Source organism: Terrapene carolina, unplaced genomic scaffold (genome assembly GCF_002925995.2).
Source record: "Terrapene carolina triunguis isolate 2854851 unplaced genomic scaffold, T_m_triunguis-2.0 Scaffold242, whole genome shotgun sequence".
NCBI lineage: Eukaryota > Metazoa > Chordata > Testudines > Emydidae > Terrapene > Terrapene triunguis.
In genome coordinates this window covers 8512006-8529915 of record NW_020664593.1, presented here as the reverse complement: position 1 = coordinate 8529915, position 17910 = coordinate 8512006, and positions in this window count along the sequence as shown.

Below are 17910 nucleotides of genomic sequence, written 5' to 3'. Positions count from 1 at the left end.
TGAAAAAGCTCTGAGCTGGATTGTAGCTGGCATGGACCATATCCAAGTGTACACCCCATCCAGATGTTCTCTGCCCTGGAGGACTCATCATGGCAGGCAGCATTAGTTGCCCCCATGTGCTCAAGAGCACCAACTGCCATATTATGGGCAAAACACACCCTCTCTCTCCCCACAAAAGCATTCATGCAGGGGTGAACATAATCTGGGCCTCAATCTAAAATCCAAGCCAACCTCTGCGAAAGTAGATGCTTTTCCAACAAGCCTGACCACTGTAGAAAATCAGCCTTGTTTTCATCAACAAAAGGAGAAATTGCTTGTACGAGTATTGGGATTTGGTGATGTCTTTCACAGTCTGGGCTGCAGTTTGTCCTCTTGCTCCCTGTTGGTTTGCAGTCATTGCTTAGTCTCTGGTGTTCGGGGTTGCAAGAGATGACAAGAGATTAATTTCATTTTATCATCTGTCTGGCCTTGCTGTTTGATTTTGTTTATGATGGTAAGATAATGTGTTACAGACAGAATTGGAGTATGTCCTTGTACTTGCCATAGAGGGGACACAGTCCAGAACAGATCACTTCAGATGTGCAGGAGGAGGCATGCACTCTCCCTTCCAGTGGACGTTGATACTGTTTGAAAGAAGACAGGTGGGACTGACACTTAGGACAGAAGAATCCCATGCACTGCTACAGACTAGGGACCGAATGGCTAGGCAGCAATTCTGCAGAAAAGGACCTAGGGGTTACAATGGACGAGAAGCTGGATATGAGTGAACAGTGTGCCCTTGTTGCCAAGAAGGCTAACGGCATTTTGGGCTGTATAAGCAGGGGCATTGCCAGCAGATCGAGGGACGTGACCATTCCCCTCTATTTGGCATTAGTGAGGCCTCATCTGGAGTACTGTGTCCAGTTTTGGGCCCCACACTAGAAGAAGGATGTGGAAAAATTGGAAGGAGTCCAGCAGAGGGCAACAAAAATGATTAGGGGGCTGGAGCACATGACTTATGAGGAGAGGCAGAGGGAACTGGGATTGTTTAGTCTGCAGAAGAGAAGAATGAGGGGGGATTTGATAGCTGCTTTCAACTACCTGAAAGGGGGTTCCAAAGAGGATGGATCTAGACTGTTCTCAGTAGTACCAGATGTCAGAACAAGGAGTAATGGTCTCAAGTTTCAGTGGGGGAGGTTTAGGTTGGATATTAGGAAAAACTTTTTCACTAGGACGGTGGTGCACTGGAATGGGTTACCTAGGGAGGTGGTGGAATCTCCTTCCTTAGAGGTTTTTAAGGTCAGGCTTGACAAAGCCCTGGCTGGGATGATTTAGTTGGGGATTGGTCCTGCTTTGAGCAGGGGGTTGGACTAGATGACCTCCTGAGGTCCCTTCCAACCCTGATATTCTATGATTCTATGACACATAAAGGTGTTAAAACGAGTACACAGCAGCTGGCATGGCAAAGATCACACCCAATCTCACACACAACAGGATAGGCAGGGCCCATCCCACCTCCCTTGAGGAGCCTCGACTGCTGCTTTGGAACACTAGATTCACATTTCTATTCCACCCTTTGTTTGTGTTTTTTTACTTGCTTAGCTCTATGGCATGTTTGAATGTCTCTGGGTAGCCACACAAGGTCTGAAAGAGACCTGGGATTATGTGGTGAAAGCATCACAATATTAAAAAGAAAGTGCGCAGAAAAAACAGACACAGGAAGATGCGATGATGTAGAATCTCCTGAGCTCATGATCCTGCTGTACCACACGGAGCAGAAACTGTCTCAGTTGGGGGTGGGGGAGTATTATTAAAAACCCTAACATTCAGAACAGGTCCCTCTTAGTGTCTTGCTCCCAAGAGCAAGATGGCACAGAAATTCAGTCTTGGCAGGACACTGATTTCTGATGTTGTCAAATTAAAAACTTCTAATGGCATTTTGAATGGAAAAATCTCAGAGTGTTTTCTTTATTGAAACACCCAGTTCCAAGTCTTGAATTATTAGGTTAAGCTCCGTCAGCAGCGAGACCAATATAAATGCTTTTCATACCATCTGTCTTGACAATAAATAAATAAATAAAGGAAAAGGAAGAAGAGAAAATGGTTGGGTTCCAAACTCTCCAATTTCAACCTGTTTCCCCTTGGTACAAAGCTGAGAATTCAGGCCCTAAGAACATAAAATTATACATTTGATTAATTTTTTCTTTTGTATCTTTTCTCAAATCCTTACAGAACATTCACATCACCCAGTGTTCCAAGATCTGAATTTTTTATATTTTAAAATGGGGGAAAGCAGCTTAAAATAAGTGAATCAGCAGCCAAATGATTTTCTCTCTCTCATGCACTGAGAAGTGCTTGTAACAGTATATGCACTTTATATTTGCTGCTTATGAGGCTTAACGTAATTATCCAGGGCTCCCATTTTCTACTGAAAAACAAATGAGGGTGGTGCACAGGAGTTTGGGGTACTAAGGAGGCAGCACACCCGGTCTGTTGTGGAGGAGGGAGGACAGTGCATCACGGAGGTCATCACTAACCCTGTGGGCCAATTAAGGAGTGGCTCTGAGAGAACCCAAAGGCATTCCTTTCTGATGGTGGGGTCAGGGAAGGTTGGTGGGAAAAAATAAAGGGGACTCCTCGAGAAGGACATGGAGAAGCTTTCCTCACCACCATAACAGAAAGGAAGGTAAACAAAAGCACCTAGAGTTATACCAGTAAAGAAGAGAGATGGGCCTTAACTAAAAATATTTGGCAACCAAATACTCCTTAAGTTTGTGGTGTTTTAAATGAGGATCTGGATCAGGATTTTATGGCTTGAGCTATCTTCAATAATGAATGCCCCAAAGCCCTGTGCTCTGTGTGCTGTCTTCCCATTCTAAACACCCTTGGGAGCCTTGAGATTTCTGACTATGTTCTTCCTCTTTCCTGGCCGTGACTGAGAGAATCTTCCATCTCAGATCACAGACTTGGAATCTAAGAGGTCCTGGAGGGTTTGCAGATTCATAATATTGTACTGTAACTTTAAAAAAAACCCCTAGTTTTGAACTTTTTTGGCACCCTCGATGGTTTGTAATATAATCTTAGACGCTGAAAATAGCATTTCTTCCTGAACAGATTTGTCCTTTTCTCTATGGTAGACACCTTTTCCTCCCCTATGCCCAGGGAGCTGAAATTAACATGCCTTTCTCTGTTCATAAATCAGTCACCTTTGTCTGCTTCCCCACCACTTCCCTGCTCCCCCCTGCAACACTGATGAAGGGAGAGAGTTAAACAACATAAATGTTGTTTGATCCCTGCCTTCTGGCCAATCCCCCCTTCTATGCACATCACCTTCCCCACCCGCTGGCTACGTTGAACTCCCTCTGGATGGATCCGCATGTCTACCCTCCAAACTTAAAGTGACACGGGAGTGATTTTCCTTAAGAAAAAATGCAGTATAAAAAGTGTGGGTGGGAAATATGCAGCGTAATGGAACTGAAATCCCATAAGGGAAATCAACACAGGCAGCCGCTGATACACTATTTACTTGGATAAACCATTCATTTTTCTCCTGGGCATGATGACATGAGGTATCACCTACCCAGGATGGCAAGTGCAAATATAAATAAATAATAAATAAATAAATCTATCTGAGGAAGATTTCTAGCTGTACTGTTTTTTTGTACAGGACTAAGTTTCAGTTAAACTTAATCCTTGCTGTCTTCTGTCTCTCCAACAGCAGAAACATCTGGTCGGTTTTAGATTCCCCTTGGATTCCCAACTTCAAAGGGAGTTATAAAGAATAACAAATACATGTACTGGCACTGAAAAAAAATTAGAGCAGCAGGAGAGAATGGTAAAATTGTCCTTATTTGACTGCTAGTGACAGGCGCCACAGGCAGAATTGTGAGAAAAAGTCTTAGAGGCTAAGGCAAATCAGCAGTTTTTTGGTGACTGGTTCTCTTTAGTAATGGCACACAAAATCCATGGGCTCTCCATGCCAGGGGGAGGCACACATTTTCAAAGGAAGATGCATGCAGAGGCAGGTACAGAGCACAGGCTTCACATAAGACATGGTCTAAATACTAGACTAGGAGCCAGGAACTCCTGCATTCTATTTTCAGCTCTTCAACTGTTCTGTGTGCATCATTGGGCCGCATTTTGGCTCTCAAAGATAGTGGGGCACTGGGGAGAGTGACTGTGCCCTCTTCCCCACTCCATTCATGCAGGACCAACCATAATTTGTTCCTTACCCTAATCTGTAACCTTTCCTCCGCTACCTCCATTCACAATGAATCCACAGAATCCACATTTCAGAGATGTTCAGCTAATAAAGTCCAGTGATTACTGAATTTAGAGAGACTGATCGACTTGGGATACTTCTGGCGCAGATTAAAAAAAAAGGCTACAAACACCACCAAATCATTTGTTGCAAATTATTTGCCCAGCTCTACCTATAGTTGCCACCATGACATTTTGTTATGACATTATTTCACCTTGTTATGTCACAAAGTCAACAACCTCATATTGTTTCAGCGGCAAAGGTATTTCGGGATCTTTTTTTAGATCTATGACAGTGTGGCCAAAATCAAGATTCCCCTAAGAAAAATGATGATCTTACATTTATAGAAAACCTTTCAACCTAAAGAATCCTAAATACATTTACAAACTGAGGGCCCAGTCCGGCAAGTGACTCTGCATTGGAGGCTGCCTGTTTCCTTGCAGATCCCCATTGAATTTAATGGGACTCTGTACAAGAGCAGGGACCTGCCTGCTTGTGCACAAATGGCAGGATCAGGGCCTTACACTAACATACAAAACTACTGAATACAAGAGATCACAGCAGCTATCTCTGAAATGCAGTCACCTATGGGGTGGAAGGCAGCAGCTTTTTAACCTCAACACTACAAAACAGCAACACTACAACGTAGTTTAGGACATGAAGTAAAGAAGGATCCCAGATCAACCTGAAACTACCGGGGAAGCAGAAATGAGCCAAATCTATCACTGGTGTAGCCCCAACAGGAGATACAACAAGATAAGCGTGGCCCGTTATAATCACCTGGATTTTGTCCAGCTCACTGTTTCTAAGACCCACACTCTTTTGAAAAGTGGAGTGGGAAATTTAATGACAATGGTCACAAATGATCGGGCTCTTGCTTTTACGTCTCCTGTGAAAGATGATGCCTTCAGCAGCACTGTGACCCCTAGAACACTGATCCAACATTGACTCAGAGGGAAGAGTGCTGCCTAATGATTGACTTCTTACTTTCTCTGTTGTTAGCCACCAACTAAGAGCTGAATGTAGGTTACCTTTGGCACAACACTTAACAACCTCAACTGCCCAGCAATGTGGCCTACCTGGTGGCTTGAGGAGAGTAAGAAAGGATGCAAAATAAGATGGAGGAATCCTCAGCGCTCCAGCAAGGGTATGGAGAACTCCAGACCAGGGAGGAATTTCCCAAAGCAACACATGATATGTGATAACATCAGAAGGGCCATATCTTTATTAGCAGCCAGAGCAGCACAGACTAAGGAGACTATGGGTTGAGACAGTGGGCAGCATAAGCTGTGTAAGTCAGTCTGGGAGCTAGAGAGCCAGAGGGTACCACAGGGTCTGTCTGTCTTCAGCAGCCTGAATGCACAATCCCCATTACAGACTTGATCCAAAGCCCACTGAAGTCAAGGGGTGGTATTGCTCTATATGCATTGCAGCTTACCTGTCTCTTTTCTACTACAAGACACACAGCATATGGCAAAAGACATTTAATTAAAAATCATATGAAGTCACATTACATGAATATATCCACTGGAACACTCACCCCTCCAGACTGCAGAGATGGCCTTTGCTTTCTGCAGAAAGATTGATAATAGAACCTGGGGTTGAGGCCCAGAGAGATGTGATAGCATTCATCTATTACAAATATAACAGGTGAAAAGAAAGAAACAGAGAGAAAGAGATTTCTCACTGTTTATACCAGACAGCCAGGCAAGATCTACAGATGCTTTCTGTTTGCTTGGGATATTTTATTGCTTATATTATTACCATTTTCATGTGCTCTGCTCTACCAGCATGCAGAAACATTTTTGACCGTGTCCACATTGTAAACTATTATTTTATTTATTTATTTTTACAGCTTTGAAGTGGGGGAGCTTTTATTTTATTTTTTTAAGGTCTAAACACATCACTATTCCAGTATTCACTTTCGAGGCCGATGGAAAATCTATTCTTCAGATTAAATCAACCTTCTTAACAATAAATTCACTTTATACTGATACAGCGTGTTACATGCTTAGTCACATCCCAAATTTCTTTTGAAAACAGGAGACACCTGTTGGACAGAGCATCAATTCTGACTATATTGTCACAAGCCTGTAACTCTAAAGCACTGAAACTGCACAGCATCATTTCTAGAGCATCTTTTTGATTAACAAAGGCTTTTTTTTTTCTATTTAACAAAGTAAGAAGCAAGGTCTGAAAAACAGAACCATAAAGCAGGTAGTTTAATGAAGGCAAAACCCTCTCCTTTTGGATTTGCATTTTTATGAGAGATGGGCCCAAATTACAAACTAAGTCTGCAAACATAAATTTCCCCTAAATTGGGGGGAGGAGGTGCTAAGATCTGGAGTTTTGGATCATTCCCCTCTGTAATTTATGTAGACCTACATTCTGACACTTTTATTCTTATTAAGAAGAACCTTATTGTACCAGCTAAATGTAGGAAAACTGAATGTGACTAACCAAATTGGAATTGTGCATGACATCACGGTTAATGCTCCAGTTCTTGCAAAAAGTGTCCTCAGAACTTAGAATGAGATGTAGTTATGAATCTTATGTCTTATCTGAAATGGCACCTGTAGTGTAGCACTCCCCAGCAATCTGCTCTGGCGCCAAGTCAGTATTTATTCAGGAAGGAAAGCATCCCTAATAGTCACAGATACCACTCCTTAATTCACCTGGGCTTTCCATGGAGGTCTCCCATTCAATTACTGGTCCAGTCCCAATCCTGGTTAACCTGGGTTTTGACAAGATTACTGCCTGATGTGGTATAGCTGTAGCCGTACCGTTGTCTCAGGACTCACAGAGTTGTCAGATGGGCTTTACTACTCAGACACATCAGGCTTGTACAAGCAAAGAGAAAAAAAGATATGTAGTATACTGAGGAGAAAAGATGTGAGGTTCTGGGTGCTGGATACAGTCAGGAGAGGCTGACTACAACAAGCATGGACTCCTCCATTAAGGGTCTCTTTTACCAACAGCTCAGACTATGACAAACTCAAGTGTATGCACAACACTCTATTCAGCTTGCTTACACTCACTTTCATAATACAGGTATGGCCCAACACCTTTAACACTGAAGATATTTGGATTCAGCTCTGGGTACAAACTTTGCAGATTTTGCCCAGGCCTAACCCATTGCACAAGTAAGGAGGCCAGAGCAGCTGAAATGCTCAAACAGATTTGCCCAGTTCACTGGCTAGATGACTATAAGAACAGAGACTCAGATCATTTGGTGGAGGGGAACTAAGTGTAGTTATTCCAAGACAAATTCTGAGTAAGTGTAATGGAGATGGTGAGTCCTGTTAAAAGAAGATCTTAAATTACCCCAAGAAGACACGTCCATCATTTTATATACATACATAGAAAGTGAGGTCAACAGTATCATTCCTTTGAAAGATATGAATACATTCGGGGTTCATGAATGTAAATAACAACAACTCAATATGCAGTACGTTCATACACAGTCTAAGGGTTCTCCACACCCTACCTAAGCTTTATCAGTGTGTCTCAATTCTGACTGGCTGCAATATATCCTGCTATCATACTCCTGGATCCCCAGATACCTCTGACCGTGTTCTTCAATCCTACTTTGCAGCATCCTTAATATTCCAATTCTGGGCCCCCAAACAGCTCTTCCAAAGTCCCATCCAGAAGTGTGCAGGAAACAGAATTTCCATTTCTCCGGAACCTTCGCTGTTTCTAAAGTGGTTTTTGTTCCAAATCAGAATGAAATATCAAATTTCAAAATTTCCCACAAAATAAATATTTAAAAAAATTGTTGTGGGTCAATCAAAATGTTTTGTTTTGTTAAAATCATTTCATTGTTACTTATAATTAAATATATTTTGAGATAAAAAGTCGCCTTGCAACAAAAAAATCAAAAAATTTCATTCTAAAAACGTTAAAATACTTCGTTTCAGGTTTTTTCTCCAGAGTGAAATGTAATCATAATCAATATGTTCCTACAGTGTTGCGATTTTGACAAAACTGCATTTTCTAGCTGAAAAACATTTTGTATGGATTTTTTCAACCAGCTCTCATCCTGATCTTCAGTATCTCTTGCTAGCCTACCCTGGTTCCTCACATACAATAGCTCTATCGTTCTGCTAATGCACCAGTGACAATTGGCGGGGTGCTCTGTAATAATTATCAACAGTGCAACTGGATCTCTGACTAGTGTGGTAGGTCTAGACCAATGGCTCTCAACCTTTCCAGATGACTGTTCCCCTTTTAGGAATCTGATTTGGCTTGTGTACCCCCAAGTTTGACCTCACTTCAAAACTACTTGTTTACAAAGTCAGACATAAAAATACAAAGTGGCACAGCACACTGTTACTGAAAAATTGCTTACTTTCTCATTTTTACCATATAATTATAAAATAAATCGATTGGAATATAAATATTGTACTTACATTTCTATGTACAGTATATAGAGCAGTATAAACAAGTCATTGTCTGTATGAAATTTTAGTTTGTACTGACTTCGCTAGAGCTTTTTATGTAGTTTGTTGCAAAACTAGGCAAATATCTAGATGAGTTGATGTACCCCCTGGAAGACCACTGCGTACCCCCAGGGGTATACATATACCTGGTTGAGAACCCCTCTAGACCATATAGGGGGTTGATAGTAAAGCCTACCCACCTAGGGAAAGAGGGAGGAGGCCCTCACCTCACATCTTACATAACAGTTAGGAGGCATTGCCAGAGCAAGTACTCTTAGTGGCTCTAGCCATTTTGAGGAGCACCCAAAACAAGTCTGAACAGAAGAGAGAACCAGACTGGGAACCACACAGGAGGATGTGGGCTGGTCAGGAGAATGTATATCTCTGTTTGTTCCTGCAACTTAAGAAGAAAGACTGTCTAACTTAGCTGGTAGTGAAGCACAAGATTAAATATGCGTATAGACTGGTGTTTTAAAATTCCTTTTTCGCCAATACTCTGTTCCAACTAAGTAAAAATACTTTGTTTTAAGATGGCTGTTGGTAACTGATCACAGGTTTCCAAAAGGATAAAATTAGTAGAGTCATAGATTCCAAGGCCAGAAAGGACCACTGTCATCATCTAGTCTTCTCTTCCCCAACCAATTGGGGATGAAGTAGAAGAAGGGGACCAGTGTAAAGGCTGCCTCCTCCCCCATAGCAGGTCAGACACCAGGAGAGCTCAGCAGTGAAAGGCGGCTTGCTGAGGACCCCCAGGGGAGCAACCAGAATCTTCCTAAGGAGGAGACCCAGAGCTCTCATTACACCCAGCCTCAAGCTCTCTCCCCTGCATTCTCCCCCTGCACCCAGCTCTACATACACTCACCTCTTACTGCCCCATGCCTAGCCCTGCATGCTTCCCCGCACGCTGACCACCTGCACGCAGCCCTGCAGTGTCCCCACTCAACTCCCAGCTCTGAGCTCTACCCAGAGAGGCCATCCCCACAGGGGCCAGGCAGTTCTGGGAGACCCAGTCCCATCCGCCTTTTGCATCTCCGCTTCCCCAGAAAGCACCTAAATCCCAGTTCCAATCCTCCCATGTCCAGGGGATTCCCAGTGCCACCTGCTCTGCTATTCCTCAGGGGTTAGGGGTGCCCAGTGCCCATGGGCATCTGAAAGACTGGAAGTATGTGTGTGGGGGGGGGAGAGGGGTGCGTGTGACCAGGCACACAGGCTCAGAGCACCACTCAAATTTGGCCCAGCCACCCCTCTGTCATGATGGAGGGGCAGCTGGGCCAAATTTCCACCCCCAGCCAGGGGCCAAGAGCGATCAAGCTGTGGAGACACCTGTTTAAGGAGAGAATGAGGGACTAATTGATACAGCCAAGTTCCAAAGATATCTGCGGCCCCCTGCTTAAGGAAGGACTGAAAAGGAGTAATCCAGAGAAGGACCTGGGATGGGTTCCAGAAAAAGAGGCTGTTTCCTGATGGGGAGCCAGAGACTGCCAGCTGGATTGAGCCCAAGACAAGGAATGCCCCTCCGTGTATCTAAGGTCCTATTTATGCTTATGTCTGTTGTTAATAAATGAGACCCTTGGAAGGGGGAGCTCTTTGATAAAAAGATCTGTTTGGGACTTGTTTATAACCTGGGTGAAGGGAAACTGAGGCAGGGCTCATCTGCAGTACCATGCTTAATTGAAAGGGGGCATGCCAGGGTGACCTCCACCCCACCATATCCACCCACAGACAAGTAAGGGCAAGAGACCTAACAACTGAGGGGGTGCATTCAGAGAGACCAAAAAGCAGGCTGAAATGCAGCTAGCCTGTAACTATGACAGCATCTCAGTCCCCATCATCGGCTCCTCCGTTAGTCCAGTCTTCAGACTCTCACGAGAAGTGGTTGCTTCCTGTGTCACTCTGTGAAGAGCTTTTTATAACGTGGATAAAATCTCATTAGACACCAAATTAATTTTACTTCTGACCAAAGTGAGTTTATGAATCCAACCCCCTTGGACTGAACATCTAAGGTATTAAACAACTGTGCCGATTAGTTCTCCGTGAGAACACTATTTCTAACTTGTACTTGGACCTACTGATCTGTAGGATGCCACCCTCTGTGTAACAGAGTCTGTGAACTTCTAGTGAAGAACTGTAGTGAAAAGAAATATCATCACTGTGTTTATGTAAAAGTCTTAGAGCTGCGCAGGGGAAGGTTTCGGGGGTGTGTGTGACAGACGGATGGTGGAGATTGACAAAAAAAATGTATGGTGTATCTTTACAAACAAATTATCACCACATGAAATAAACTCAGACTTATTCAAAAGGTCCTAGTGGACTAGCATGTCCATTTAAGAAAAAACACCACCACAATGGGCATTAATTGGCTCCTTTTCCAGCAGAGACGCTAAGGATTGACTGATTCATGGAAACTGAACACTCCTCTCACATCTATGGCTTGTCTTCACCGCAGTGTTAGCTTTAGGTATAACTCAAATATACCCCTCACCCAGCTCCCATGCACTCACAAAAATCTCAAGCTCAAGTTAAGAGGTGCTTTAAACTCAAGCTACCTGATCAGTCAGGGTGTGTGGGTAGAAGTTGGAGCATGCAGTGGTGACCCAGCTACTCTGTGATGCTAATAGAAACACTGTGCCTCTTGAGGGTTATGTTGCAGAGCAACCACTCTCACTTGAGTGAAGCTAACGTGCAAGGAGCTAACTTGAGTGTAGATGACTCAAGTTAACATTACAGTGAAGACAAGCCTGAGATGTCTCCTTGGTTGCTCTATAAGGGTCCCTGCTATAGCTGTACATACGCAGTCTCCAGGGCTACAACAGCAGCATCTTTAACCAGTAGTAAATGTACCCACAGGCAAATCCTGCCTCCTCCTCCTTGAGCATGAATGGCCCTTTCCCCATGACTAATGTGACCTACTCCATGAAACATGAAGAGGCAGAGTTTGGAGAGGCCATGCAGGCACACACACATCTTACATACCACAGATCTCAACTCCATGGAAGTAGTCTGCTCACTGCGGTTCAAAGAGGGATTTGGCAGAAGGGCAAGTATATCTTTGGCTACAATGATCCATCACCCATTTCCCCCTAAGTCAGACTAAAGAGGCATAGACAGACACCTCAGAAGCTTATTCAGCAATGAATGCTAAATGGTGGACTCCTCTCCACCTCAGTCTCGGAAAAGCTGCCCAGGCCAGCTGCTGGGTTGTCCTTTGTAGCCAGGGTTTGAGCTAAAGCATGGCTACAAAACACGGCAAGCATCAACACAGTCCAAATACAGATTCACCCCTCTAGCGTTACCCGAAGAGTGTAGCTTTGGCCATCATGTAACTATAAGTGGATGCGTCATTATAAAACTGCATGTGCAGCAGGGTTTTAATGACTTGTTTCTCTAGCTGCTCATGGGTTTTTCTTGCTTGGCTGTAACCAGTCGTAACCAGTTGTGAATAAGTTGTTATCCCTCTGTGCAACTCTCAGGAACTAAAAGAAACCAGCGTTGTTATGCAAGTTTTTTTTTTTAAAATGTTGTTTTATGCTTAATTATCCATGGTCTATTTACAAAATAAATCAACCCATTGTGCACCACCAGGATTTGTAGCCCCATCTGAACTTTACTTTACATTAATCACTTTATAAATAAAAGCTAACTAGATTTTGTTTTGTTTTGTTTACTACTTGTGTTCTGGGTATAAATTGTAGCAATGGTGAGAGAACAAACTATGGATTATTCACCCTCAGTTTCATGTCTGCCAAGATACAGGGCTTGTCTTTTCTCCATGAACTTAAATAAATGCACAATTCAAAAATTCCAACCTCCTGAGCAGATGCAATCAAAAGAGGATGAAATGTTTTAAAAACGAAAACTTTGTTTTATGCTAAGAAGGGGGGGGAGAGACGGTAAAAGAAAAGAAAAAGCTTCCCTTTGAAAAAAGAAAATCACAATTTAAGGCCCTAGTCCAGCAAACATGCACATATGGTTAAATTTATACATCTGAAAGGGACTTCTCATGTACGTAAATGTATTCGTGTGTAAATGTTTGTGAGATCTGGGTGTAAATATGCTGAGTTTAAAGTAATGCTTAAAAGTTACCTGCATATTGGGGGGGTGGGGGGGGACAACCCAGGTATTTGCTTTTTTCTGTTATTTTATTATTTATAAAGGAGATCTGAACATTTTTTATACAAAGAACTAGTGAAGTTCTGATATCATAAGAGAGAAGTGTTTGAAAGCTGAACACTTGAAAAAGAAAGGATTTTTTAGTCAATCTGTTTAAAATGCATTTTATTGACATGTATTTAACTCCAATGCATAAGAAATGCTTGGGACAAAAGATAACTTTGCAAAAGATACAACATGCCCCTAGTATTTCAATTAAGAAAGCTCGAAATACGTATTTGAGACCACCAATGAGCCCTCAAACAAAACCAGAAAGCGGTGCAAAAACTTTCAGGCCTTTCTTATTCAACAAAAAGTTGCCAAACAATAGAGTTACCATACGTCCAGGTTTTCCTGGACATTTCCTCTTTTTTGAGGCTCCGTCCTCTCTCTGGGTAGATTTTTCAAACAACAGGAAATATCCAGGATTTTTGCAGAGCAGACATTGCAGCTCAGAAAAAGCCCAGAATGGTCCGTTTTCCAATTGGTCCCTTCCCTGCATCCACAACTGATTGGTCCATTCCCCTGCAGCCAGAGCTGCTGGATCCCACCCACCCAGGACCTGGCTCCCAGCCCTGGGAAGGAGGTCTTGAAGGAAGGCACTGACTGACAGCTGTCACTGCACGCTGGGCTTGTGCCAGCCACCGTGACACTGTGACCCCCACCTCCAGTGAGTACCCCCACCACAAGTACCCCCTCCCTCCCCCCTCCTCTGGCAGTGTCCTCTTTTGGGGAACCTGAAATATGTTAATCCTACCAAAAAGGGCACAACTGTTTTTGTTTTGTTGTACGTTGGTTGGGTGGGGGGTTGGGAGGGGACTGGTTTGGTTTTGTTTTTTCCTTTATGGATCACCTTTAAGAGCTCTAGACTTTCTTCTTTTTGCTGTCCAAAGAGGGAAGTCATAATTCTGCATGTGACATCACCGATCAAGTTATTGGAAGGACTGTATTGCCACTAAGTCAAGAATGTGATTTCACTGCACTCCAAGACTAGATCTGAACCAAATCTCCTGATTAAAACACCCCTGAGGTGGCCTCAACTATTCAACTGGTTGAACAAAAGCAACAAGGAAACTTTTAAAAAGTTGGGGTCCAGATTTAGACCTAAGACACTAGATTTATAATAATAAATATTAGTAATCATAGGTGCCAAGGGAGCTATTTTTGCTTGTATGTTAGTGCTGTTTGAGAATCACCAACATCTGAATGTCAAAGAAACCTGCTGCCTCCTTCTTTGCTTTGCAGATGGCTGGGCTGCTTTAAACTTCATTTGCAAAAATAAACTAGTTCCTACTTAAGTGAAAGTAAAATTTAAAACAGCCTACACCTGTCTGCAAAGCAAAGCAGCCAGGCTGGAGGAGGAATGGGTGGGCCTCAAGAGAAAACAAAAGTAGTTTTAAAGCACTCCTGATGTGAATGTCTGCCCTTGCAGCAGTGCTGTGGCACTGCAGCCGCTTTCCATTATAAATGCTAAATTGGGAAATGTTTAACATTCCCTGTTTATTTTTGCAGTACAAAGCAAAAGCAGCTGACATTTAGAAGCAGAGATGGGCCTGAACCAACATCATGGATCTGTACACCACCAAACAGAGCAGATCAAGTTTCAAACTATAGGATTGACACTCCTTTATCAAAAATCCATACTCAAATGCATCCCAGAACTTGAAGGACAGGGGAATGAGTTGGATTGGACCCCAACTTTGCACTCCTCTCTAGTCAGGGGTAGGGGATGTGACGAAGTGGGGGGTTTTCTTGTTTTCAGTGGAGTTTCAATGGTTTGCATGCGGAGGGGGTGGGACTCAGTTTCCCTGGGTGTTACTGGTTTAACGAGGTGAGGGGAGAGGGCGTTTGTTTTGCAGAGGACAGGAGAGAGGACTTGGGGACCCAGCCGATGGCCTGGAGGATGGATACCCCAGCGACCGGTGACCTGGCGACCTGGTGACCCAGAGGCCCAGCTGAGGAGACGCAGCCAGTTCTGGCCAGTGGGAGGACAATGGGCTGCAGAGTGAGGACCCAGTGACCTAACCAGCCGGTTCCAGCCAGAGGACAGAAGCGAGGAGAGGAGGCCCCGGTTTACGACCCTGTTTACCTGGAGAGAAGACAATGGACAGAGGCGGGGCCTGGGGCCGGTGATCTCAGATGCCCAGCTGGGAAGCAGGGGGGCTCTGGGCTGGAGAGGGGGAGCAGGCAGAGCCCACCTGGATGCAGAGAGACTGGGATGTGCTGAGCTGAGGGAGGCCAGGCTTGAGGCCCTGAGAGTTTCCTGTGCTGTGTTCAACTCTCAATAAACCCTCCTGTTTTATGCTGTCTGAGAGTCACTTTGGTCTAGAGAATAGGGTTGCGTCAACCCCTTCAGGGGTGGAGGCCCGGGGGGTCCAGAGCGAGTGGACTCCCTGAGGGGGCCCACGGTGAGAGACAGACGTGCTAAGGCTCGGAGAGGTTGACTGTGTGTTGTGTGAAGAAATACTTCCTTTTGTCCTGCCTATTAATTTCATTTGGTGACCTCTATTTCTTGTGTTATGAGAAGGAGTAAATACAAAAAGCATCTATTGAAAACTCTAGGTGCCTTTGACACTTATTCAGAGTACAGTCATGAAATGGTGAGATCAGCATCCTCTTGCAATCTTCATAATCAGAAATACTCAATGACAAACGCCTTGCCCACAACTGCCAGCTCGTGGTGTATCCCTGCCTCCTCCAGAGTATAGCTAAAGAGATGGGTTTTGCAGTTTGCCCTGAAAGTCAACAGATACAGGCTTCTTTGGACAAAAGAGGGGGACAAACTAAAACTGAGAATGCCCAGCTCTCAGTTCTTTTCTTTCAGTGGAGAAAGCTTCACCTTAATAAAATAAATAATAATATGTGGAGACATCCTATCTCCTAGAATGGACCCTGAAAGGTCATTGAGTCCTGCCTTCACTAGCAGGACCAACTACTGATTTTGCCCCAGATGGCCTCCTCAAGGATTGAACTCACAACACTGGGTTTAGTAGGCCAATGCTCAAACCACTGAGCTATCCATCCCCCCAGACACTTCAAGTGTCTCTGCTGATCTAAAATGTAGAGGTATCACATGGGGAGAATGGTGACCTCTCAGCTAGGCAGGTCCCAAAACACTTAGGGTTTTATAGGTCAAAACCAACACAAATAAACTCCATCTGGAAACTCCAGCAGGCAATTAATTCAGTTTATGCAGTACTGGTGTAATGTGCCTGTGGTTGAACACACAGCTTAGCAAAAGTCTGAGTTTCCAAATCGATTCAAGTAGTGCCAAGCAGCAAAGTCCAAATCCCAAAGAAATCGTTGCAATCTCCTAATCAAATGGAGATTGGGGGGGGGGGGAAACAGCCATCCTATCTTGCTCACCAGTCATACCTTAGTGATGGTGAAGGACAAAAAAATATTATAAAAGTGCACCCAAATCATCAGTCAGTAGAAAAAATATTCTCCTTCAGATTTCTATCAATAAAAATAAATCCTGCCACCTCACTCCTGTGTAATGAATGACTTTTCTGATCAATTCAACCACATTGGATAAAGCAAAAGCATGTGCACTGGCTATTTCTACAGTATTGCCTTGCCAACCCCAAGAATGAGTCAGGCCACAAAAATCTTGAGAATGGCTTTAAAATCACGATATTTTAAAAAACAGAATCTATTTGTGTTTCCTTTTATTTTCCATTTGTTGTTTGAGACTCTAGAGTGTCATACTGTCAAGCTTTTCTCCTCAACATCAAGATCCAGAAGCTTACCTTTTAAACAAATGAATGTTCAAAGTCTCACATAATAATCACATGACTTGAGGAACTGAGACTTTCAGCAAAATAGCAAATATTGAGAGACTCACGAAGAAATCACAAGATACGTCAACAATGAGAACTCCTTTAAATAAAGCTCTAGCTAATAAAGATGCAAAGTGAATTGGCAGTCATTAGAATTCAGTATTACAACACTGTTGATAAGAATGGGAGCAGTTCATACCCCACTCTCTTTGCCTCTGAGCTCAGGAAGACAGCACTGCATAAGGTCAAATTCCCAGGCATTTCTTTGCAAACATAATGGCCAAAAATGTGCTTAAAAATTGAAATGAGAACTTGAATTCTGCAGAAAACATGAAATTTGGTGGCCACCTAAATGTGTATTACAGCCAGATTCTTTGCAGTATGTATTTCCAGGGATCCTTCATCTTGCTTAATGAGTAATTGCAAAGAAAATAATTATAGGTATGTGTGACAGGATACAATGGCTAATTCCCTGCTTAGACCTCACACAAGTGTACACTGTGGAATAACAAGGCAAGGCTGGGGAGTGAAGGCCCAATCAGGCCCTGGGCGGGTAATACAACATCCTACAAAGCAGCTACTTTGTGGTTTGGAAAGAAGGGAAAGGCCGTTGAGAAGGAAAAACTGCATGCCAATGTTACAGACACTCTACTTCTGAAAACCCATTGTGACTGTGTATCTCTTCTTCTGATTAGTACAGTCTAGAACACTTACGAATAAAACCCTGAGGAGATTTGTTGAAAGACATTTCATTTTGAGATATCTGAGCCACTCCAACAGCTAACACTATATTAACTGTAATGCTAATAATCATATTTAGCACTTTCATAAAGCTCTGCCTCTTCAAAGCAGTTAACCAGCTATTAATGAATATGATTTTAGCACCTTCCACATGTGGACCTCAAAGCTCTTTACAAACCTTAGTGAAGTGGCCTTATAATTTCCCTGTGATTTACAATAGAGCAGACATCTACTATTATCCCCAATGTACAGAGGAGGAAATGGAGGCAGAGAGAGTTGAAGTGACTTGGCCAAGGCTACAGAAGGAGGCAACATCAAAATCAGGAAGGGAACCCAGGTATTCAAATAGACTTTTGATTATGTATATACTCTCCAAGTTTGAACTACAAAGACTTACAGTGTTCAAAAGCTCTTCCTATTTTCACAAAAATGTCTATTTTCATTTGAAGTTTCTATCTCAAGGACAACTGTTGAAAAGATGTCTAGGCTTCAAAGATCTCTGTCTGTTAGCATTAAACCATCTTACTTATTATTCATATGGAAATCCTCTGTAAAA